This window comes from Panthera uncia (genome assembly GCF_023721935.1).
Source record: "Panthera uncia isolate 11264 chromosome E2 unlocalized genomic scaffold, Puncia_PCG_1.0 HiC_scaffold_19, whole genome shotgun sequence".
Taxonomy (NCBI): domain Eukaryota; kingdom Metazoa; phylum Chordata; class Mammalia; order Carnivora; family Felidae; genus Panthera; species Panthera uncia.
In genome coordinates this window covers 25,779,079-25,802,867 of record NW_026057588.1, presented here as the reverse complement: position 1 = coordinate 25,802,867, position 23,789 = coordinate 25,779,079, and positions in this window count along the sequence as shown.

Genomic DNA, 23,789 nt, shown 5'->3' with positions numbered 1-23,789 from the left:
TGGTCAATTTTTCTCACCTTACCCGACTTTCATAAATCATAAAGAAGGCAAGCAAAGTATGAGCCCCAGTACCTAGAACTTAAAAAAAAATCTGTAAGGTATTGACTACATTTATATTTAGTTAAAATACTTCTTATTGGGTTCCTTGTGGTTATTCATCCAAGAACTATTTATTGCATGATGTTCTAGGCACTGTATTTTATCAGGGATACAGTTATGAGGAAGATAGAGAAGATTTCTGTCCTAAGAGAGGAAGGGTTACAGCAAGCAATAAACATGCAAATAAGTAATGCAACGCTTGACCTTGGGGTCCTAAGTTTGAGTCCCACGTTAGGTGTAGAGTTTACTTAAAAAAATAAATATCATGCAAGTAATAATTGATTTCAGATAACAATAGGTGTGTGAAGGAAGTAACAGTAATACCACGCGTGAGCTAAAGGAGGGGTAAATTAATTAATTCATTCATTAATTGTTTAAGCCCTAAGTCAAACTATCCCTTTTCACTTCTTGCTCAAGGCTCCATTTCTCCATCTCCAAGCCTTGTTCATCACGTTTTCCTTTGGTCTCCAGCAGTGCCTAAAGAATGGTTACTGAGCACCTGTTATATTATAGGCTCTTCTGGGCTAGATGCTGGGGAGGTGAGGAGTGAGACACACTGATGAAGAGGACAGTACAAAGCACTGTGGTGAGTGGGAACTGTGCTAACAGCCTCCCAGAGACCTGTTAACTGCAGGTCTTCTGCTTGCCTGATAGGGTATGTCAGTTTCTAGCAAGAGCTTGGAACAACAGAAAGACCAAGGACTACCTCCTAGGGTTCTCCCTCTCCATCTTTCATTTTCAGCTGTGCTCAAATAAATGTTGAATGTGTCTTTGAAAGGGTGCACATTCTTAGCTTGTCACGGGCACCGACATGTATGGATCGTGGGGGTTAGGAGGCAGTGAGGGAGGAGAGGAGGGAAACCTATTTCCCTCATAGTCAGGTTAAGAAATTTTGGTTTTTGTTGCTGCTGTTTATTTATCTGAGAGAGAGAGAGACACACACACAGAGGGAGAGCATTTGCGCACACACAGGGGAGGGGCAGAGAGAGAGAGAGAGAGAGAGAGAGAGAGAATCCCAAGTAGGCTCCACACTGTCAGCCCACACAGGCACCCTTATCTGATGTTTTTACAAATCCTTTGGTCTCCCCAGTACCTTGGGTTCAAAATTCTTAACCTGGTTAAGATATTGAAGCATTCATACATTGTTAGTAGCGGTGTGCCTGGGTGGCTCAGTTGGTTAAGTGTCTGATTCTAATTTTGTTTCCTGGAAGGACTTTGTTTGTTTGTTTGTTTGTTTATTTTTTATTATTTTTTATTATTTCTCATTTTATTTTTTTAAATTGACATCCAAATTAGTTAGCATATAGTACAACAATGATTTCAGGAGTAGATTCCTTAGTGCCCCTTACCCATTTAGCCCATCCCCCCTCCCACAACCCCTCCAGTACCCCTCAGTTTGTTCTCCATATTTAAGAGTTTCTTATGCTTTGTCCCCCTCCCTGTTTTTATATCATTTTTGTTTCCCTTCCCTTATGTTCATCTGTTTTGTCTCTTAAAGTCCTCATATGAGTGAAGTCATGATACTTGTCTTTCTCTGACTAATTTCACCTAGCATAATACCCTCCAGTTCCATCCACGTAGTTGCAAATGGCAAGATTTCATTCTTTTTGATTGCCGAGTAATACTCCATTGTATATATATACCACATCTTCTTTATCCATTCATCCATCGATGGGCATTTGGGCTCTTTGCATACTGTGGCTATTGTTGATAGTGCTGCTATAAACATGGGGGTGCATGTGTCCCTTCAAAACAGCACACCTGTATCCCTTGGATAAATATCTACTAGTGCAATTGCTGGGTCGTAGGGTAGTTCTAGTTTTAGCTTTTTGAGGAAACTTTATACTGTTTTCTAGAGTGGCTGCACCAGCTGGTATTCCCATAAGTGTCTGATTCTTGATTTTGGATCTGGTCATGATCTCACTTCACTGATTGAACCCTGTATTGGGCTTTGTGTTTGCAGCAAGGAGGATGCCTGGGATTCTCTCTCTCTTTCCCTGCTCCTGCTTTGTCTCTCACTCTCAAAAATAAATAAACATTAAAAAAAAAAGAGTCTCTTCTGGTTTGCTTCCCTCTCTTTCTTCTTTTCTCTTTCCCTACATTCACCTGGTTTGTTTCTTAAATTCCACATAAGAGTGAAATCATATGGTATTTGTCTTTCTCTGACTTATGTTGTTGCAGATGACAAGATTTATTCTTTTTTTAAAATATTTATTTATTTATGAGAGAGAGAGAGAGAGAGAGCGCACAGGGAAGGGGCAGAGAGAGAATCCCAAGCAGGGTCCAAGCTGTCAGCGCAGAGCCTGATGTGTGGCTTAAACTCACCAACCATGAGATCATGACCTCAGCTGGAATCAAGAGTTGGAAGCTTAACCGACTGAGCCACCTAGGCACCCCACGATTTCACTCTTTTTGATGGGTAATATTCCAGTGTGCATGTCTGTGTGTGTCTGTGTGTGTGTGCGCGTCTGTGTGTGTTCACCATGTTTTCATCCATTCTTCAGTCATGCTTGAAATTATTAAAATTTTTTTTGAGAGAGAGAGAGAGAGAGCATGCTCGGAGAAGGGGCAGAAAGAGAGGGAGCAGAGGACCCCAAGTGGGCTCTGCATTGACAACAGAGAACCTGATGTGGGGCTCGAACTCATGAGCTGTGAGATCATAACCTGAGCTGAAATGGACACTTAACCGACTGAGCCACCCAGGCCCCCTGAAAGTTTTTTTTTTTTTTTTTTTTTATTTATTTTTGGGACAGAGAGAGACAGAGCATGAACGGGGGAGGGGCAGAGAGAGAGTGAGACACAGAATCGGAAACAGGCTCCGAGCCATCAGCCCAGAGCCCGACGCGGGGCTCGAACTCACGGACTGCGAGATCGTGACCTGGCTGAAGTCGGACGCTTAACCGACTGCGCCACCCAGGCGCCCCCTGAAAGTTTTTTTAATTGAATATCTTCTTATACTTCTTTGTGATAAAATTATGTTTCTAAATTAAAATTTTTTTTAATTTAAATTTCTTGTGACTAAGGGACTCTATTTTTAAAAAGTACTCTGGGGGCACCTGGTTGGCTCAGTGGGTAAAGTATGCAACTCTTGATCTCCAGGTCATAAGTTTAAGTCCCCCACTGGGGATAAAGCCTACTTAAAAAAATTATTCTGGGGGCGCCTCGGTGTCTCAGTCGGTTAAGCGTCTGACCTCAGTTCAGGTCATGATCTCACGGTTCACGAGTTCAAGCCCCGCGTCGGGCTCTGTGCTGACAGCTTAGAGCCTGGAGCCTGGTTCAGATTCTGTGTTTCCCTCTCTCTCAGCCCTTCCCCTGCTCATTCTCTGTTGCTCTGTGTCTCAAAAATAAATAAATGTTAAAAAAAATTATTCTGGATTGAGTTACATTATAAATTATCATTTGTAAACAATCAACAAAGGCAATATAAATATATTACAGATAACAATAAATGATAACAAATAGAATAAAATTTGGTTGGAAATGGGGCACCTGGGTGGCTCAGTTGGTTAAGTGTCTGACTCTTGGTTTTGGCTCAGGTTGTGATCTCACGGTTCATGGGATTAAGCCCTGAGTTGGGCCCTGTGCTCATAGCACAGATTCTCTCTCCCTTTCTCTCTCTGCCCCTTCCCAGCTCTGTCTTCGAATTTTATTCTTTTCTTTAAATAATGTTTTAAGTTTTTAAATTTATTTTGAGAGATACACAGTGTAAGTGCGGGGAAGCAGAGAGAGAAGGAGAGGGTGAGGGCAGAGACCAATTTGGGGCTCAAACCCACAGAGGTGCATCATCTTGGCCTGCACCAAAACCTAGAGTCAGATGCTTAAAACCGAGTCACCCAGGCGTCCCAATCAAATTTTATTCTTTTTTTTTTAAGTTTATTTATTTATTTTGAGAGAGAGAGAGAGAGAGGATGGGGGATATACCTGTACTGTACATTGTGGGATATTGTGAAATGATTTTTCCAATCAAGCTAATTAAGAAATTTAAAATCTGACATAGTTACCTGTGTGTGTGATAACACTTAAGATCTATTCTTTCAGAAATTTCTAGTATACAATATAGTATTATTATTATTGTTATTATATTTTTAAGTAAACTCTACCCCCAATGTGGGGCTCAAACTCACGGCCCTGAGATCAAGAGTCACATGCTCTACCAACCAAGTCAGCCAGGTGCCTCCAATACAGTGTTACTGATTATAATTGCCGTGCTATACATCAGATCCCCAGGGCTCGTTCATCTTGTAACTGGAAGTTTGTACCCTATCATCAACCCTACTCCATTTCCCCTACTCTCCAGCCCCTGCTACTATTTAAAAAATAACTGTTGGGGCACCTGGGTGGCTCAGTTGGTTGGGCGTGCGACTTCGGCTCAGGTCATGATCTCGCAGTCTGTGAGTTTGAACCCCGCGTCGGGCTCTGTGCTGACAGCTCGGAGCCTGGAGCCTGTTTCAGATTCTGTGTCTCCCTCTTTCTCTGACCCTCCCCTGTTCATGCTCTCTCTCTCTCTCTGTCTCAAAAATAAATAAATGTTAAAAAAAAATTAAAAAAAATAACTGTTGCCTAGGATGTAGAGAAATTGGAACCCTTGGTGGTGGGAAAATGAAATGATGCAGCTGCTATGGAAAACAGAATGGCAATTCCTCAAAAAAAGGATTCACAATAACCGAGAGGTAGAAATAATCCAGGTGTCCGTTGCCAAATACAAGGATAAGCAAAGTGTTGTGTGTGTATATATACGTGGAATATTATTTGGCCTTGAAAAGGAAGTTCTGACACTATAACATGGATGGACCTTGATGACATTACACTAAGTGAAATAAGGCAGTCACGAAAAGACAAATACTGTGTGATTCCACTTACATCAGGTACTAGGGTAGTCCAGTTTATAGAGACAGAAAGTAGAATGGTGGTTGTTGGGGGAGGGGGCAGGTGGTGCTGAGAGTTGGTTGGTGTTCAATGTGCACAGTTTCCAGTTTCACGAGATGAAGAGTTCTGGAGATGGATAGAATTGGTAATTGCACAACAATGTGCGTGTACTTAATGCCATGGAGCTGTGTGCTTACAAATGGGTCAGACGCTATGTGTATTTTACCAAGATTTAAACATTTTTAAAAACACACAATAACCTATCATCCAAAAATATTTTATAGCTCTCTCACTCGGTTAGGCCCTGGTTAGAGCTCTAGCAGCTTCCCCTTCTGCAAAAGGATTTCTTACTTTGTCCAAAGACTCTTCCTTACCTCCTCAGTTTCTGGAAAACATATCACAAAGGCTTTACCAAGAGTTATCAAATAAGAACTAATTTCTTGTGGTCCTCCTTCGCTCAGAGACAACTTGTTTAACCCAACACGCTCATAAACAATTGGGAAAGATTGCAATGTTAGCCAATTTACATACATCTTCACCAATTTCTTTAATATTTAAAAAAATTTTTTTAAATGTTTTTATTTATTTTTGAGACAGAGAGAGACAGAGCATGAGCAGGGGAGGGGCAGAGAGAGAGGGAGACACAGAATCCGAAGCAGGCTCCAGGCTCTGAGCTGTCAGCCCAGAGCCCGACGCGGGGCTCGAACTCATGGACTGTGAGATCATGACCTGAGCCGAAGTCGGACGCTTAACCGACTGAGCCACCCAGGCGCCCCTTTAATATTTTTTGAAAAATAAAAAAGCTTTGGGGTGCCTGGATGACTCAGTCGGTGAGCGTCTGACTTAGGCTCAGGTCATGATCTCATAGTTGTGAGTTCGAGCCCCGAGTGGGGCTGCTCTCTGCTGTCTGCACAGAGCCTGCCTCGGATCTTCTGTCCCCTTCTCTCTGCCCCTCCCCTGCTCGTGCACGTGCGCTCTCTCTCTCTCTCTCTCTCTCTCTCTCTCTCAAAAATAAACATTTTAAAAAGAGAATTTAAAAAAAAAGAAAAGAAAAAAGCTTTTATCTTATAACTCACCTTAAGTATATTTTCATGGGAAGCTGGAAGGAGCTGATTGAGTTTATTTAATTTATAGACATTCTTCACCATTTACTCTAATTGCCAAAAACCACTCTTCATTGTCAAGCTAATCAGTGAAATCACACTTTGTTTCTGTCAGCAACATAGCTTCCTCTTTCGGTGCAATTCCCAGAGAAAATCAACAGGAGCCAAAATTGCTTGTATCCAAAACAATCCTCCACGCTTAACAGAAACATGTACAAGACAAGAGAGCCAGGACTGTAGGACAGATTTAATATGCCTTCATTTAAGGAGGCTTCCAAGGTGCCCCATTTCAAATGTGAGGCCCTGGGGGGTGCCTGGCTGGCTCAGTCAGTAGAGCATGAAGACTCTTGATCTCAGGGTTGTAGAGTTTACTTAAAAATAAAACCTTTTAATTAAAAAAAACAAGGTGCCCTCATTGTTCCCCAAGTCTTTTCTGCACTAGGGCCAATCCCCATTGTAATTCAGAGTGGCTGGAGATGGGCCTTTCTTTTGTAAAGTGAGCTTGCAGGGGGATTACCGGAGAGGGGGGTGAGGAGGACCACAGTCCCAGGGAGAGGGAATGGGGCGTTCAGTTTCTTTGGAGCCTCCCTTCTGCTCTGTCTCAATGTGGGAGTTAGGGGATAAGCACTAACTTTGATTCTCCCCCAAACCTGGTGTTTATCCATTTTCGCCATTTTTATAAATGGCCCCGCATCTGCTGGGCGTTCAGCCAAGAACCTGTGGCTCGTCCTTGATTCCATCAAGTCCCTCTTTTTTCCAAACTGTATCCCAAATTTCCTCCCTTCTTACCTCCACCTCTACAGCCCAGGTCTGTAGCCCACCATCGCCCTCGTTTGGAAGACTGCAAGATCCTGTCAACTGTCTTCCTTTCTCCTACCCCCCTTCCTGCTAGTGTTCCTCCGGAGAGTAGGGACTGTAGCTGGAGGGGTCCTGTCCCTCCCTTACTTAAAACATCCCATTGCTTGCCTTTACACTTAGCATAATATTTGAATAAGATCACCTTACTAGGGTGACCAACTTGTCTTGGGCCAAACCAAGAATAATTTATCACTTCCAGAGCTCAGTGGGCTCTGTCCCTGATAGCCTCCATGACCGCTTCTCACAAGACTCCCTTGCCATCTCAGTCTGCTCCCCCATTCCCTCATTCCCCTTCTCTCTTTGGTTTCTTTGGCTCCAATCACATGGGCTCTTTGCTGTTCCTTGAAAGTCATGGGTGTCTCAGGACCTTTGCACCTGCCATTCTCTCTCTTTGGAACTCTTGCCCTTGGCTTGCTCTTGGACATTGGTTTCAGTTCAATATTCCCTGCTTAAAGAAGCCTGGGATCCCTGATTGTCTGGCCCCCACCTCTTCCTACTTATTCACTATGGAATGTGAGGCTCTCTTTGCACTTCACTCCCCCCCCCCGCCCCCCTACAAATGGGGACAGGTACTATCTCCCAAAAGACTTCAGTAGGGATGCAATGAGATACTCCTTGCTCAGCCCTCAAATCACTGTTGAAACAGTAAATTCTTCATTGCAAATGTGATTACTGCCCCATCCTGTTTGCTTCCTAGCACCTGTCAATGTTTGATATAGTCCCATTTATTTATTTATTTCATGTTTATTGTCTGTCTCTAACCAGAATGTGAAGATCTGGTTTATGTCCTTCATTGACTAGAACAGTTGCCTGGCACCTGTCAAAAGCTCAAGACCTGTTAAGCATGACTGAAGTTTGATGTTTGCTCATAGTGTGAGTGTGCCTGATGCCACTCAGTTGTACGCTTAAAAGTGGCTCCAATGGTATATTTTACCGCAATAAGAAACTGTACACTAATGTCACGTAAAACCTATTTGATAACTTTCTTTGTTACAAAAAAATAAAATCGATGAGGCACCTGGGTGGCTCAGTTGGATAAGCGTCCGACTTCGGCTCAAGTCATGATCTCACCGTCCATGAGTTCGAGCTCTGCGTCTGACTCTGCTGACAGTTTAGAGCCTGGAGCCTGCTTCGGATTCTGTGTCTCCCTCTCTCTCTCTCTCTGCCCCTCCCCTGCTTGTACTCTGTCTCTCTGTCTCTCAAAAATAAATAAAACGTTAAAAAAAAATTGAATGAAGCGAAGTCAGAGCATTTTAGGAATGATTAGCCACTCCGAGAGGGGGCAGTTTGGGACTGCAGTTTTCAGGGACTTTTTTTTTTTTTTTTTTAACATAACACTTCTCCTTTTCAATGTGCTCTTTGGCATTCAAGCCCTCCTGGGGAGGTGAGCGGAGGGAGGTGGGGACCGGAAATCCTGGGAGTCCTCTGAGGTTGAAGGCTCTGAGAAGGATTTTGCTTCCTTCAGGCAGTACTTCTGGGGAGTCCTCAGCAGGCTGAGCTTTATACACGGATTTTGTCACTCTTCCGTGGACAGAGTTTTTGCAGCTGATCAGTACTGTGCCGCTTACCAGCTGTGTGATCTCAGGTAAGTTACCTGAACTTCCTGTGCTGCTGATTTTCCCTTATAAATGGCAACAATAAGGAAAGCTGTCTTATAGGATTGGGGTGAGGACTGAGCACGATAAAGCATGCAACATGCTTAGAGAACTCTTACGCTGTTCATAGTAAGTGTTATATAAATGTTAGCTATTAGTATTAATATTTTTTATTATCCATTCAGTTACTGAAGCCAAGAATCTAGGGGTTGTTCATGCCCTTTCTTTCCCCCTTTTCCATTCTTCGGAATGCATCTTAAAGCCATTCACTTTTTCTTCTAAATATTCTCAAGTTTTGCCTTTCATACTAGTCTTTAGCCTGGTCAGGGACATAAGCAACGCCTCTTTTCCATGTGGTCTACCAGTTGTTCCGGTGCCATTTACTCATCGCCCATCCTCTTCTCTGTTGATGTGCCTGGACCAGCGCTGTCCTATACCAAGTTTCTTTATCTGCAAGGGTCTGTTTTTGAAGTCTGTTCCATTGGCCAGTCATTACTGATTTTCCTTCCTCCTCATTCCTTATGTGCACCCCATCAGCAAGCCCATCCTACCTCCAAAACACCTTTCAAATGTGCCTTCTCCACACGCTGCCATCACCGCCCTCATTCCCCAGCTAGACAATTGAAATGGTTCTGATCTACTGGCGCCCCCTGCCCACTGCCTCTGGAACTCCCCTTTGGCCATTCTTACTACAATCCAAGAGACCATTTTCCTCTTTTAAAATGACAACATGTAGGGGGGCCTGGGTGACTCAGTGGTTTAAGCTCCGACTTCGGCTCAGGTCATGATCTTGCGGTGCGTGAGTTCGAGCCCTGCATCGGGCTCTGTGCTGACAGCTCAGAGCCTGGAGCCTGTTTCAGGTTCTGTGTTTCCCTCTCTCTCTCTGCCCTTCCCCCCATTCATGTTCTGTCTCTGTCTCAAAAATAAATAAACGTTAAAAAAAATTAAATAAAATAAAATGACAACATGTTTGATATGCACAAAAATGTAAAAGAGCTACATGCGGAAGTTATAAAGCATGACCACAGAATAATCTCTGTGAGCCCACCTCACTGCCTACGAAATGGAACAGTAGCATATCCTTTGATGTCCTGTGTGTTCTCAACACTACTGGGATTTTTTTTTTAAGTTTATTTATTAAAAAAAAAATTTTTTTTTAACGTTTATTTACTTTTGAGACAGAGAGAGACAGAGGATGAACGGGGGAGGGTCAGAGAGAGAGAGGGAGACACAGAATCCGAAACAGGCTCCAGGCTCTGAGCTGCCAGCACAGAGCCCGACGCGGGGCTCGAACTCACGCACCGCAAGATCATGACCTGAGCCGAAGTCGGACGCTTAACCAACTGAGCCACCCAGGCGCCCCAAATTTTATTTATTTTTTAGAGAAAAAGAGTGTGAGTGGGGAAGGGACGGAGAGAGAGGATTCCTAGCAGGCTCTGCTCAGAGCCTGAAGTGGGGCTCAAACTCACAAACTGTGAAATCATAACCTGAGCCGAAACCAAGAGTCAGACCCTTAACTGACTGAGCCACCAGGCGCCCCAATTTTGTTCTTCTTTTTTAAAATTGTTCCTTTAAAATTATCCCCTTTCTTGTATGTACGTATGTATGTATATATGTAATCCTTAAACCCAACGTGGTGCTTGAACTCACAACCTCGAGGTCAAGAGTCACATGCTCTTCCAACTGAATCAGCTAGGCTCCCCACCCTTGTTTTCTTTTATAATTTTACTACATCTATATGTATTCCTAAGCAATTTATTTTTGCTTTTGCTTGTAAATTTTACAAAGATAGTATCATGTTGTGAATGCTCCTCTGAGAATTGGTTTGCTTCTTTACCAGTACTAATTCTAAGATTCATTTGTGTTGATGTATGTAGTCGTTTCCGTTGCTTCTTAGTAATCCAATGTAAATCCATTATTTATTTCTGCTTACTGCTATGAATAGACATGTTGATTGCTGCTTTTTCTTTTTTCTCTATTGCAAACAATTCTTGGTGCACGTCTTGGTACATGTCTCCTGGTACACTCATACGGGGTTTTCTTCTGAATAGTGGCTTTCATTTTTACTCTACTCTCTGCGTTTAATGTCATGACCCAGTACACACAGACGCATATATATCTTTCCTGACTTTTGGTAATGCACCTTGGCATTTTCTATACTATTCTGTTTCATTTTTCTTATTTATTTAAAAATGTTTGTTTTTTATTTTTGAGAGAGAAAGAATGAGCAGGGGAGGGGCAGAGAGGGGGAGACAGAAGATCTGAAGCGGTGTCTCTGCTGTCAGCAGAGAGGGGCTCCAACTTACCAGCTTTGGGTTCAAGCCCTGAGCCTAAGGGCCTAAGGTGGACCCTTAACCGACTGAGCCATCTAGGTGCCCCTCTGTTGCATTTTTTTTTTTTAAACGTTTATTTATTTTTGAGACAGAGAGAGACAGAGCGTGAATGGGGGAGGGTCAGAGAGAGGGAGACACAGAATCCGAAACAGGCTCCAGGCTCTGAGTTGTCAGCACAGAGCCCGACGCGGGGCTCGAACTCACGGACCGCGAGATCATTACCTGAGCCGAAGTCGGCCGCCCAACCGACTGAGCCACCCAGGCGCCCCATCTGTTGCATTTTTAAAAAAGATGTTGATCCAGGGCACCTGGCTGACTCAGTCAGTAGAGCATGTGACTCTTGATCCCCAGGTTGAGTTTGAGCTTCATGTTGGACATAGAGCTTACTTTAAATAAATAAATAAATAAATAAATAAATAAATAAATAAGCAGGAAGATGGAGAGCATTTCCTTTTGAATGCTTATAAAAATATTTAAAAAGTTGTTGATCCAAAAAGGATTTAATGACCAACCAATTTTCCATAGTGTGGAAAATCAGGTAGTTGAGGGGTATCTGGCTGGCTCAGTTGGTAGAACATGCAACTCTTGATCTCAGGGTAGTGAGTTCAAGTCCCACATTGGGAATAGAGCATACTTTAAAAAAAAAGAAAAAAAGAAAGAAAATCCTGTAGTCTCGTTTGGGTATATACCTAGGAGTGGGATTGCTGGGTCATGGGGTGTGAGCACAGTGAACTTTATCAGATACACCAAATTGCTCTCCAAAGTAGTTATAATAATTCACCGCTCACCGGCTCCATTTTAGAATTGATGTTTGTTCCACATCTTTACTGTGTCATACAAGACTTCCTAGTTTTTTGCCAATCCAGTGGGTATAAAATGATACCTCATTATAACTCATCTTAGTAATAAGCCTGTCCATGTTTTTTTCCATTCTACTTTTGGATTTTTGTCATTCTTTTTTTTTTCGTAACTCTATGCATAATTTACTTTTTTTTGTTTGTTTTGTTTTTATTTTTTAATTTTATTATTTTTTAATTTACATCCAAATTAGTTAGCATATAGTGCAACAATGATTTCAGGAGTAGATTCCTTAATGCCCCTTACCCATTTAGCCCATCCCCCCTCCCACAACCCCTCCAGTTTGTTCTCCATATTTATGAGTCTCTTATGTTTTGTTCCCCTCCCTGTTTTTATATTATTTTTGTTTCCTTTCCTTATGTTCGTCTGTTTTGTCTCTTAAAGTTCTCATATGGGTGAAGCCATATGATTTTTGTCTTCCTCTGACTGACTAATTTCACTTAGCATAATACCCTCCAGTTCCATCCACACAGTTGCAAATGGCAAGATTTCATTCTTTTTGATTGCCGAGTAATACTCCATTGTATATATACACTACTTGGATAAATACCAGCAATTGCTGGGTCATAGGGTAGTTCTATTTTTAATTTTTTGAGGAACCTCCATACTGTTTTCCAGAGTGGCTTCACCAGTTTGCATTCTCACCAACAATGCAAAAGAGATCCTTTCTCCACATCCTCGCCAACATCTGTTGTTGCGTGAGTTGTTAATGTTAGCCATTCTGACAGGTGTGAGGTGGTATCTCATTGTGGTTTTGATTTGTATTTCCCTGATGATGAGTGACGTTGAGCATTTTTTCATGCGTTAGTTGGCCATCTAGATGTCTTTGGAGAAGTGTCTATTCATGTCTTTTACCCATTTCTTCACTGGATTATTTGTTCTTTGGGTGTTGAGTTTGATCAGTTCTTTATAGATTTTGGATACCAACCCTTTATCTGATATGTCATTTGCAAATATCTTCTCCCATTCTGTTGTTGCTTTTTAGTTTTGCTGATATAATTTACTTATTTTTGAAAAATGTTTATTTATTTTGAGAGAAGGGGAGGGGCAGAGAGAGAAGGAGATCAAGAATCCCAACTCCTTCAAAAATAAATAAAACATTAAAAAATTTTTTTTATTTTTAAAAGGGGCACCTGGGTGGCTCAGTCGGTTGAGTGTCCGACTTTAGCTCAGGTCATGATCTTGCAGTTTGTGTGTTCGAGCCCCGTGTCGGGCTCTATGCTGACAGCTCATAGCCTGGAGCCTGCTTTAGATTCTGTGTGTGTGTCTCTCTCTCTGCCCCTCCCCACTCACACTCTGTCTCTCTCCCCTTCAAAAATAAATAAAACATTAAAAAAAAAAAAGATTTCCAAGCACCTGGGTGGCTTGGGTGGCCTGGGTGGCTCATCGGTTGAGCCTCCGACTTCAGCTCGGGTCATGATCTGGTGGTCTGTGGGTTTGAGCCCCCCATCAGGGTCTGCACTGACAGCTCAGAGCCTGGAGCCTGCTTCAGATTCTGTGTCTCCCTCTCTCTCTGTCCCTCCCCCACTCACACTCTGTCTCTCTCTGTCTCTCAAAAATGAATCAATGTTCAAAAAAAAAAAAAAATCCCAAGCACAGTGCCGAGACTGATGCAAGCTCAAACCCATGAACCATGAGATCATGAACTGAGCTGAAATCAACAGTCAGATGCTTAACTGACTGAGCCACCCAGGTGCCCTGGATTTTTGTCTTTTTCTTAGTGACTTTTTTTTTTTTAATTTTTTTGTTTATTTATTTTTGAGAGAGAGGGAGAGACAGAGTGTGAGCAGGGGAGGGGCAGAGAGAGGGGGAGACACAGAATCCGAAGCAGGCTCCAGGCTCCGAGCTGTCCACACAGAGCCCGACACGGGGCTCGAACTCACAAACTGCGAGATCATGACCTGAGCCGAAGTCAGATGCTCAGCTGACTGAGCCACCCAGGTGCCCCCCTTTTTTTTTTTTTTTTATTTTTTTGTTTATTTATTAGTGACTTTTTTTTTAAGTTGATTTATTTATTTGGAAGAGAGAGAGAGAGAGAGAGGGAGAGAGAGAATCCCAAGTAGGCTCCATGGTGACAGCTCAGAGCCCCCCTGTGGGGCCTGATCCCATGGAACTGTGAGATCATGACCTGAGCTGAAACCAAGAGTCAGATGACTGAGCCACTCAGCCACCCATTTTCTTAGTGACTTCTTAGAGTTGTTTTTGTTATGCATACTAATAATTTATTGGTAATATTTATTGTAAGTATCATCTCTCGTTTTACATTTTATGTTTTCACTTTATCAGCAAAAGATGAGCAGGAATTATTAATTTTTTAAAGTTTTATTTTAATTACAGTTAGCTTTGATACACTGTAATATTAGTTTCAGGTGGGGGCACCTGGGTGGCTCAGTCGGTTAAGCATCCGACTTCAGCTCAGGTCACAATCTTGCGGTTCATGAGTTCAAGCCCCGTATGGGGCTCTGTGCTGATAGCTTGGAGCCTGGAGCCTGCTTTGGATTGTGTGTCTCCCTCTCTCTCTCTCTGCCCCTCCCCTACTCATACTCTGTCTCTCTCTCTCAAAAATAAATAAACATTAAAATAAATTAAAAAATATTAGTTTCAGGTGTATAATATAGTGATTAAATGCTATCATACATCACCCAGTGCTCATCACGACAAATGTCCTCCTTAATCCCCATCACTTATTTCATCCATCCCCCACCCACCTCCCCGCTGGTAACCATCAGTTTGTTCTTTATAGTTAAGAGTATGTTTCTTGGTTTCTCTCTCTTTCTCCCCCTTTGCTTGTTTGGTTACTTTTTATTTTTCAAGTTTATTTATTTATTTTGAGAGAGACAGAGAGAGCCTTAGTTGAGGGAGGGGCAGAGAGAGAGGGAGAGTCCCAAGTAGGCTCCTTGAGTTCAGTGAGGAGCCTCACTTGGGGCTCCATCCCACCAATTGTGAAATCACGACCTGAGCTGAAACTGAGTCGGACGCTTAACCAACTGAGCCACCCAAGTGCCACCAACTGAGCCACCCAAGTGCCCCTGTTTGGTTTCTTAAATTCCATGTGTGAGTGAAATCATACGGTATTTGTCTTTCCCCGATTGACTGATTTTGCTTAGCATTATACTCTCTAGCTCCATCCATGTTGTTTCAAATGGCAAGATTTCATTCTTTTTTTTTTTAAGTTAGTTTATTTTTTTTTAACGTTTTATTTATTTTTGAGACAGGGAAAGACAGAGCATGAACAGGGGAGGGTCAGAGAGAGGGAGACACAGAATCTGAAACAGGCTCCAGGCTCTGAGCTGTCAGCACAGAGCTCGACGCGGGGCTCGAACTCATGGACCACGAGATCATGACCTGAGCCGAAGTCGGCCGCTTAACCGACTGAGCCACCCAGGTGCCCCAAGTTAGTTTATTTAAGTAACCTCTACATGCAATGTGGGATTCGAACTCATGGCCCCAAGCTCAAGAGTTGCATGCGCCTCTGATTGAGCCAGGTGCGTGCCCCAAGATTTCATTCTTTTTTTTTTTTTTTAGTTTGTTTGTTTATTTAAGTAATCTCTGCATGCAATGTGGGATTCGAACTCACGGCCCCAAGCTCAAGAGTTGCATGCATCTCTGATTGACCCAGGTGCGTGCCCCAAGATTTCATTCTTTGGTTTTTATGGTTGAATAATATCCCATTGTAGATATATCCTCATTCATCAATCAGTGGACACTGGGCTGCTTCCATATCTTGGCTATTGTAAATGAAGCTGCTAGAAACATACGGGTGCGTGTATCCCTTTGTAAACATAGGGGTGCATGTATCCCTTTGCACTTTTTTTTTTTTTTTAACATTTATTTATTTTTGAGACAGAGAGAGACAGAGCATGAACGGGGGAGGGTCAGAGAGAGGGAGACACAGAATCTGAAACAGGCTCCAGGCTCCGAGCCGTCAGCACAGAGCCCGACGCGGGGCTCGAACTCACGGACCGCGAGATTGTGACCTGAGCCAAAGTCGGCTGCTTAACCGACTGAGCCGCCCAGGCGCCCCCCCTTTGCACTTTTTTAAGTAAACTATACCCCCAATGTGGGGCTTGAACTCACAACCCCTAGATCAAAATGCTGTATGGACTGAGCCAGCCAGGTGCCCCTGCATGTATACCTTTGAATTAGTGTTTTTTTGTATTCTTTGGGTAAATATCCAGTAGTGTGTTTGGTGAATTATAGGGTATTTCTATATTCAACTTTATTTTATTTTATTTTTTAAAATTTTTTTTTTTAACGTTTATTTTTGAGACAGAGAGAGACAGACCATGAACGGGGGAGGGTCAGAGAGAGGGATACACAGAATCTGAAACAGGCTCCAGGCTCTGAGCTGTCAGCACAGAGCCCGACGGCTCGAACTCACGGACCGCGAGATCATGACCTGAGCCGAAGTCGGCCGCTTAACCGACTGAGCCACCCAGGCGCCCCATATATTCAACTTTAAAAAAAATGTTTATTTATTTATTTTGAGAGAGAGAAAGGACACAAGCAAGGAAGGGGCAGAGAGAGAGAGAAGAAAGAGAATCCCAAGCAGGCTCCACACTGTCAGCGCGGAGCTTGACGCAGGACTCAAACTCACAAACTGTGAGATGGTGACCTGAGCCGAAGTCAGGTGCTTAACTGACTGAGCCACCCAGGTGCCCTATAGTTAGGTATTATTGTAAGAATACAGAATGTAGTACATACTACATACAAAATGTATGTTAATTGTTTATGTTATCAGTAAAGTTTCTGGTCAACAGTAGGCTATTAGTAGTTAAGTTTTTGGGGTGTCAAAAGTGGTATGTGGATTTTTTTTAAGTTTATTTAGTTAAGTAATCTCTACACCCAACGTGGGACTCGAATTCATGAGGCCAAGATCAAGAGTTACATGTTCTTCTGACTGAGCCAAGCCAGATGCCCCTATATGTGGATTTCTTAAATGTTTATTTATTTTTGAGAGAGAGAGAGAGAGAGAGAGAGAGAGAGAGAGAGAGAATGTGCACACACATGCACATGATCTGGGGAAGGGCAGAGAGGGGGGACTGAGGACCCTAAGCAGGCTCTGTGTTGACAGCAGAGAGCCTAATACTGGGCTTCAACTCATGAACTGTGGATCATGACCTGAGCTGAGGTAAGATGCTTAACTGACTGAGCCACCCAGGTGCCCCTATATGTGGATTTTTAACTGTGTGTGGGTCAGTGTCCTTAATTCCCATGTTGTTCAAATGTCTGCTGTACATATTTTCTTTTTTTTTAATTTTTAAAAATGTTTATTTATTTTTGAGAGAGAGACAGAGACAGAGAGAGAGAGAGAGAGAGCATAGCAGGGGAGGGCAGAAAGAGAGGGAGACACAGAATCCGAAGCAGGCTTCAGGTTCCCAGTTGCCAGTGAAGAGCCCGATGTGTGGCTCAAATCCATGAATCACAAGATCATGACCTAAGCCAAAGTCGGACGCTTAACTGATGGAGCCACCCAGGCACCCTTGTATATATTTCCTTTATCCGTTCACCCATCAGTGGACACTCACACCATTGTCTTGACTGTTGTAAATGTCTTGCCTATTGAAAATAATACTGCGATGAGTTATAAGGTGCAGATGTCTTTTCAAGATAGTGATTTCATTTCTTTCAGATAAATACCCAGGAGTGGGATTGCTAGATCACATGGTAGTTCTATTTTTAATTTTTTTTTTAAAGTAAGTGCTCTGCCCAGTGTGAAGCTTGATCAAACTCATGACCCCAAGAGTCACATGCTCTACCAACTAGGCCAGTCAGGTACCCTATTTTTAATTTTTTGAGGAACCCCCATACTGTCTTCCACAGGGCCTTCACCAATTTACATTCCCACTGGGCAGTGCACAAGAGTTCCCTTTTCTCCACATCTTTACTAGTTATTTCCTGTCTTTTGATACTAGTTATTCTCACAGATGTGAGGTGATATTGATATTTCATGGTGAGTTTGATTTGCATTTCCCAGATTTGTGATGTTAAGCACCTTTTCATGTACCTGTTGGTCATCTGTATGTCTCTTTGGAAAAGTGTCTATTTGGATCCTCTACCCATTTAAAAACATACATTTATTTTGGTAATCTCTACACCTGATGTGGGACTTGAACTCATGACCCCAAGATCAAGAGTCACATGCCCTTCTGACTGAGCCAGCCAGGTGCCCTGCTCTACCCATTTTAAACCAGATTTTTGTCCATTGAGTCATGTGATTTTTTTTTCAATGTTTATTTTTGAGAGAGAGAGAGAGAGAGAGCATCGGGGGCAGGTTGGGGGAGGCAGAGGATCCAATGCAGGTTCTGGGAAGACAGCAGAGAGCCCATTGTGGGGCTCAAATCACAAGCCGAGCTGTGAGATCATGACCTGAGCCGAAGTCAGACCCTTAACAACAGACTGAGCCACCCAGGTGCCCCGAGTTGTGTGAGTTCTTTATATATTTTGGATGTTAATCCTTTATCAGATACATGATTTACAGATATTTTCTCCCATTCTGTAGGTTGCCTTTTCATTTTGTTGATGGTTTTCTTTGCTGTATGCAAGCTTTTCAGTTTGATGTAGCCCCACTTGTTTATTTTTGCTTTTGTTGCTTTTGGCATCAAATCACAAAAAAAAAATTGCCAATGTCCAGACACTCACTGCCTATGCTTTCTTCTAGGAGTTTGATGGTTTCAAGCCTTACATGCAAGCCTTTAATCCCCTTTGAGTTGATTTTGGGGTATGGTGTAAAAGATGGTCCAGTTTCATTTTTTACACATGGCTGTCCAGTTTTCCTAGCGCCATTGCATGAAGAGACCGTTCTCTCCCCATTGTACATTCTTGGTTGCTTTGTCATAAATTAATGGACCATATAGGCATAGGTTTATTTCTGGAATCTATTCTCCCAGCTCTCCGTTTATTTAGATCTTCCTTAGTGCCCTTCAGTAATGATTTGTCTTTTCTCCATAGCGCACACTTAAAAGAGGGCTTTTAACAATGTAAATTAGATCTTCTCCCTTCTCTGGTTATAACTTGATAATGGCTTTTCATTGTTCTTTAAATAAAACTCAAATTCCTTATCTGAATACACACAACCAGGCCCTATTTCTTCAATTTTATCTTTTTTTTTAATGTTTATTTATTTTTGAGAGAGAGAACACACATGCACAAGGGAGGAAGAGGGTCAGAGGGAGAGGAAGACAGAGGATTTGAAGCAGCTCTGAGCTGTCAGCACAGACCCTCATGTGGGGCTCGAACTCACAAACCTTGAGATCATGACATGAGCCGAAGTCAGAGGCTTAACAGACTGAGCCACCCAGGCGCCCCTTCCATTTTAAAACTAGCACCTTCACCCAGAACTGGTCGGTCTCGTGGGCTTCTGGTCAGTTCCTCTCACTTACCCCAGGGAAGTTGCAATAGCCAGTTGGTGTTTACCATCTACTAGGAAGGCTTCCATTGCCCCACTCTCCACCTGCTGCTGGGTTAACATCTCACTCAAATATCTACTACAGGGAGAGCTTTTCTGAACATCCCACTCAAAACCATTCAATTCTGCCCTTTCATAGCCAGAGAGAATGCCCTGTCCTTTTCCCTTCCAATCCTATTGCCTTTGGTAGTTGTTTGGTTCATTTGTTTGTCTGTTTGTCTGATGTCTGTTTTCTTTTTTCTTTTCTTTCTTTCTTTTGTTTTTATTTAGTTTTGAGAGGGTGTGAGTGGGGAGGGGAAGAACTAGAGGGGCAATAGAAGATCCGAAGGAGGCTCTGTGCTGGCAGCAGCCAGCCCGATGTGAGGCTCGACCTCATGCAACGTGAGATCATCACCCGAGCCTAAGTTGGACACTTAACCGACTGAACCACCCAGGGACCCCTGAGGTCTGGTTTCTTGAACAGCCTGCAAGTTCCCTGAGAGACATTGGCTGTTTGGCTGACCATAGTACCTGCTGCATTGCTTAGCACATACTACACGCTCAATAAATGTTTGTCAAAGGACCAAAGAAAAGAAGAGGAAAAGGGAGGAAGGGACTTCCATCCTGTAACTAGGAAAGAAGAAAAAAGCCAAATAAGGAAATAAGGGGTTAAAAAGGGCTGGATTTTTTTTTTAATTTTTTTTTAACGTTTTTATTTATTTTTGAGACAGAGAGAGACAGAGCATGAATGGGGGAGGGGCAGAGAGAGAGGGAGACACAGAATCGGAAGCAGGCTCCAGGCTCTGAGCCATCAGCCCAGAGCCCGACGCGGGGCTCGAACTCACAGACTGTGAGATTGTGACCTGAGCTGAAGTCGGACGCTTAACCGACTGAGCCACCCAGGTGCCCCAAAAAGGGCTGGATTTTAAAAAGGTAGTAGAGGGGGTGCCTCGCTGGCTCAGTTGAGAGTCTTGATCTTGGGGTCTTGAATTCAAGTCCCATATTGGGCATAGAGTTTACTTAAAAAGAAGGTAGGAGAATATAGGTCTTGATAGTTATAGGTTTTAAAAATTACATCATTAATGTAATGCAGAATACATTATAGTTGTCAAAGATTCAAATGATACAGAAATATAAGGAATATACCTTTAATTTACCTTTCATCACCCTCTCTTCAAACCTACTCCTCATCTCCAGGGTAACTACTATTTATTGTGAGTTTGGTAAATGCCTTTATAGATCTTTTCTGTTATACATTTTTGCATATATACCCCATACATTTACATGCATACAGATTTATTTTTCTTTCTTTCTTTCTTTTTAAAAGTTTATTTATTTATTTATATTTATTTTGAGAGAGAGAGAGAGAGAGGGAGGGGCAGAGGCAGAGAGGGAGGGAGAGAGAGAATCCCAAGCAGGCTCTGCACTGTCAGTGTGGAGCCCCACATGGGGCTCAAACTCATAAACCTTGAGATCACGACCTGAACCAAAATCAAGTCAGACACTTAACCGACTGAGCCACCCAGGTGCCCCTTATGTTTCTTTTTTACAATCATGAATAGAATCATACTTTACTAGTTGTTGTGTGAAGTGCTTTCTTCATTTAAAACTATGACGTGGAAATCTTTCCATTTCAGTTCAGATAGTTCACCAGCTCCCTTTTGGTAGACATTTAGTCTATTTTAATAGTTCACTGTTATAAACAAGGCTCAAATGAATTGAACGCTCATCGCATTAGTCAGAGTTCTCCAGAGAAACAGAACCAATAGAATTTGCATATAGAGAGATTAATTTTAAGGAATTGGCTCACGTGATTATGGAGGCTGGCAAGTCCCAAATCTGCAGGGCAGGCCATCAGGCTGGAGACCCAGGGAAAAGCTGATGTTGCTGTAAGTCTGAAGGTCATCTGCTAGCGTAACTCCCTCCTGCTTAGGGGAGCCGGTGTTTTTGTTTTATTCTGACTTTCAACTGTATGTGGTAGAGGCCACTCACATTATGGAGAGCAACCTGCTTTACTCAAAGCCCACCAGTTTAAGTGTTAATCTTGTTATCTTTGATCAAATCTTTGGGCACTGTGGTCTAGCCAAGTTGACACAAAAAATTAACTATCACTTTCATGAACATGTATCTTACATATATCTTTATATATCTTTATATATAAAGCATTTAAATGTTGATAGGTAGATACTGCCACATGATGCTCATAAGAGGTTAGAGACTGAGGGATGCCCGGGTGGCTCAGCTGGTTGAGCCTGTGACTTCAGCTCGGGTCACGATCTCGAGGTTCGTGAATTCGAGCCCTGCATCAAGCTGGCTGCTGTCAGTACGGAGCCCACTTCGGATCCTCTATTCCCCTCCCTCTCTGCCCTTCCCCTGCTTGTGCTCTCAAAAATAAATTTTAAAAATATTTAAAAAAAGGGGCGCCTGGGTGGCTTGGTCGGTTAAGCATCCGACTTTGGCTCAGGTCACGATCTCACGGTCCGTGAGTTCGAGCCCCGAGTCGGGCTCTGTGCTGACAGCTCAGAGCCTGGAGCCTGCTTCCGATTCTGTGTCTCCCTCTCTCTCTGCCCCTCCCCCATTCATGCTCTGTCTCTCTCTGTCTCAAAAATAAACGTTTAAAAAAAAATTTAAAAATATTAAAAAAAAAAAAGGAGTTGCAGACTGAGAGTGAAAGGAATCTGTCAAAGTCCCCCCCTCCCCCCCGCACCCACCCCAGCCACGCTTACAGACAAAACTCACAGGTGTCTGCACTTGGCCCCAACTCTGTTTTTCTAGGTCACGGTGCCCTACATTCTTGGGAAGTAGGCCCCAACTACAAAACGTATTCTTCTCTAGCCTGACCACAACCTGCTCCGCCCTGCCAAGAGGGACCCCCTCCTCACACCTCCCACCAGGGGCCCAGCTGCAGTCCTCTCACACCTTTAAAAACCCCTGAAGGGCCCAGCCTGACAGGAACTCAGGACCGACATTTCTAGATGTCTGGCACCTCTCCTCCCTTGTTGAGTGAATAAACTTTGTCCTGCTTGTTGCTCTACTTTCTGTGCAATTCTTTGCCACCCGTGTCACCCGCCAACCTAACAGAGATGCGGGCTCTCTTCCAATAGTTTATGAGTGTGGGCATGTTTGAGTCTGGTCCAGCGAAAATCACTTTGAGCATGCGTTCCTCCACATTTCTGCTTTTTTTCTGCTTTGGGGCATTTGCACATGCTCCTTAGCCTGGAATTTACTTCTTCCCCACAGTACTTTTTCTTAATTACTCCTTTACTTGTCTTTACCTCTACCTCCGACCCCTCAGATGAGGCCAACTTTTTTCTGTTTAATGCTTTTTCCTCACATCCTTCTCTTCTTCACGGAGTGAGTTATCTCCAACCCTGAGATGCACTGGGCCTTCTGTTAGCTCCTGGCACATATCAAGCCTGTCTTGCCTCAGAGCCATTGCATTTGGTGTTCTCTTTGCCTGGATCCCTTTCCCCCAGTTCTTCAAAAGGCTGGTAACTTTTCATCCTAAACTTCACTTAAGTGTTACCGCCTCAGAAAAGTCTTCCTGTCCATCTAAAATATCTCTACCTTCCCATTCCTCTACATTCATTGCCTACGGCTGCTATAACAAATTATCACAAGCTTGAGTGACTTCAAAGCACAGCGACTTGTTTATTTATTTTTTTCATGCTTCTGGAGCTCAAAGTCTGAAATCAAGCTATCGGCAGGATTGGTTCCTTCTGGAGGCTCTGAGGGAGAATGTCTCCCGTGCCTCCGCTTGCTTCCGGGGATTGTTGACAGTCCTTGGCTTGTAACTACATCAGTCCAATCTCTGCCTCTGCCTCCACGTCACCTTCTCTATGTGTCTTCTCTCCTTCCCTTCTCCTATAAGGATATTTGTTATTGGATTTAGAGCCCACCTGGATAATCTAGAATAATCTCACCTCAAGGCTCTTATCCTTAATTACATCTGCAAAGACACTTTTTCCGATATGGTCACATTCACAGGTATACATACAGGCATACATTTTGGGGCGCCACCATTAACCCACTACATGCTTTCATTTTTCTCCAGAATGCTTATGGAATGAAATGCTCCTTCTAGTTTATTGGTGCTTTGAAACTGCTGGTTATGACCCATCAGTGGGCTATGAAATGTAGTGGGTTTGGACAAGCATTTAAATTTTTCAAGTAAAGGGGCGCCTGGGTGGCTCAGTCGGTTGAGCGTCCGACTTCGGCTCAGGTCATGATCTTGCAGTCTGTGAGTGTGAGTTCGAGCCCCGCGTCGGGCTCTGTGCTGACAGCTCAGAGCCTGGAGCCTGTTTCAGATTCTGTGTCTCCCTCTCTCTCTGCCCCTCCCCTGCTCATGCTCTCTCTGTCAAAGATAAATAAATATTAAAAAAAAATTAAAAAAAAATAAAAATTTCAATTTATTGAAATTCAAGTAAAAATTTAAAAACAAATGAAAAAAATAGAATAGAAAATATTGGCACCTATCACCCATATTCAAAGGGAAAGCTGAAATCACCTGCATCCGTACAGCTTGAATATCAGGACTGAGAATTGAGGCCACATGGTTTAGTTATTGTTGCTGGGAGATCTTGACCAGGAAGATAAGGCTGTAGGTCAATAAATAACTCCACTGTTTGCTTCAAGAAATTCCTATAAACCCATTTGTCTGGTCAGATAGTTTGTTCATATGGGCAAATAG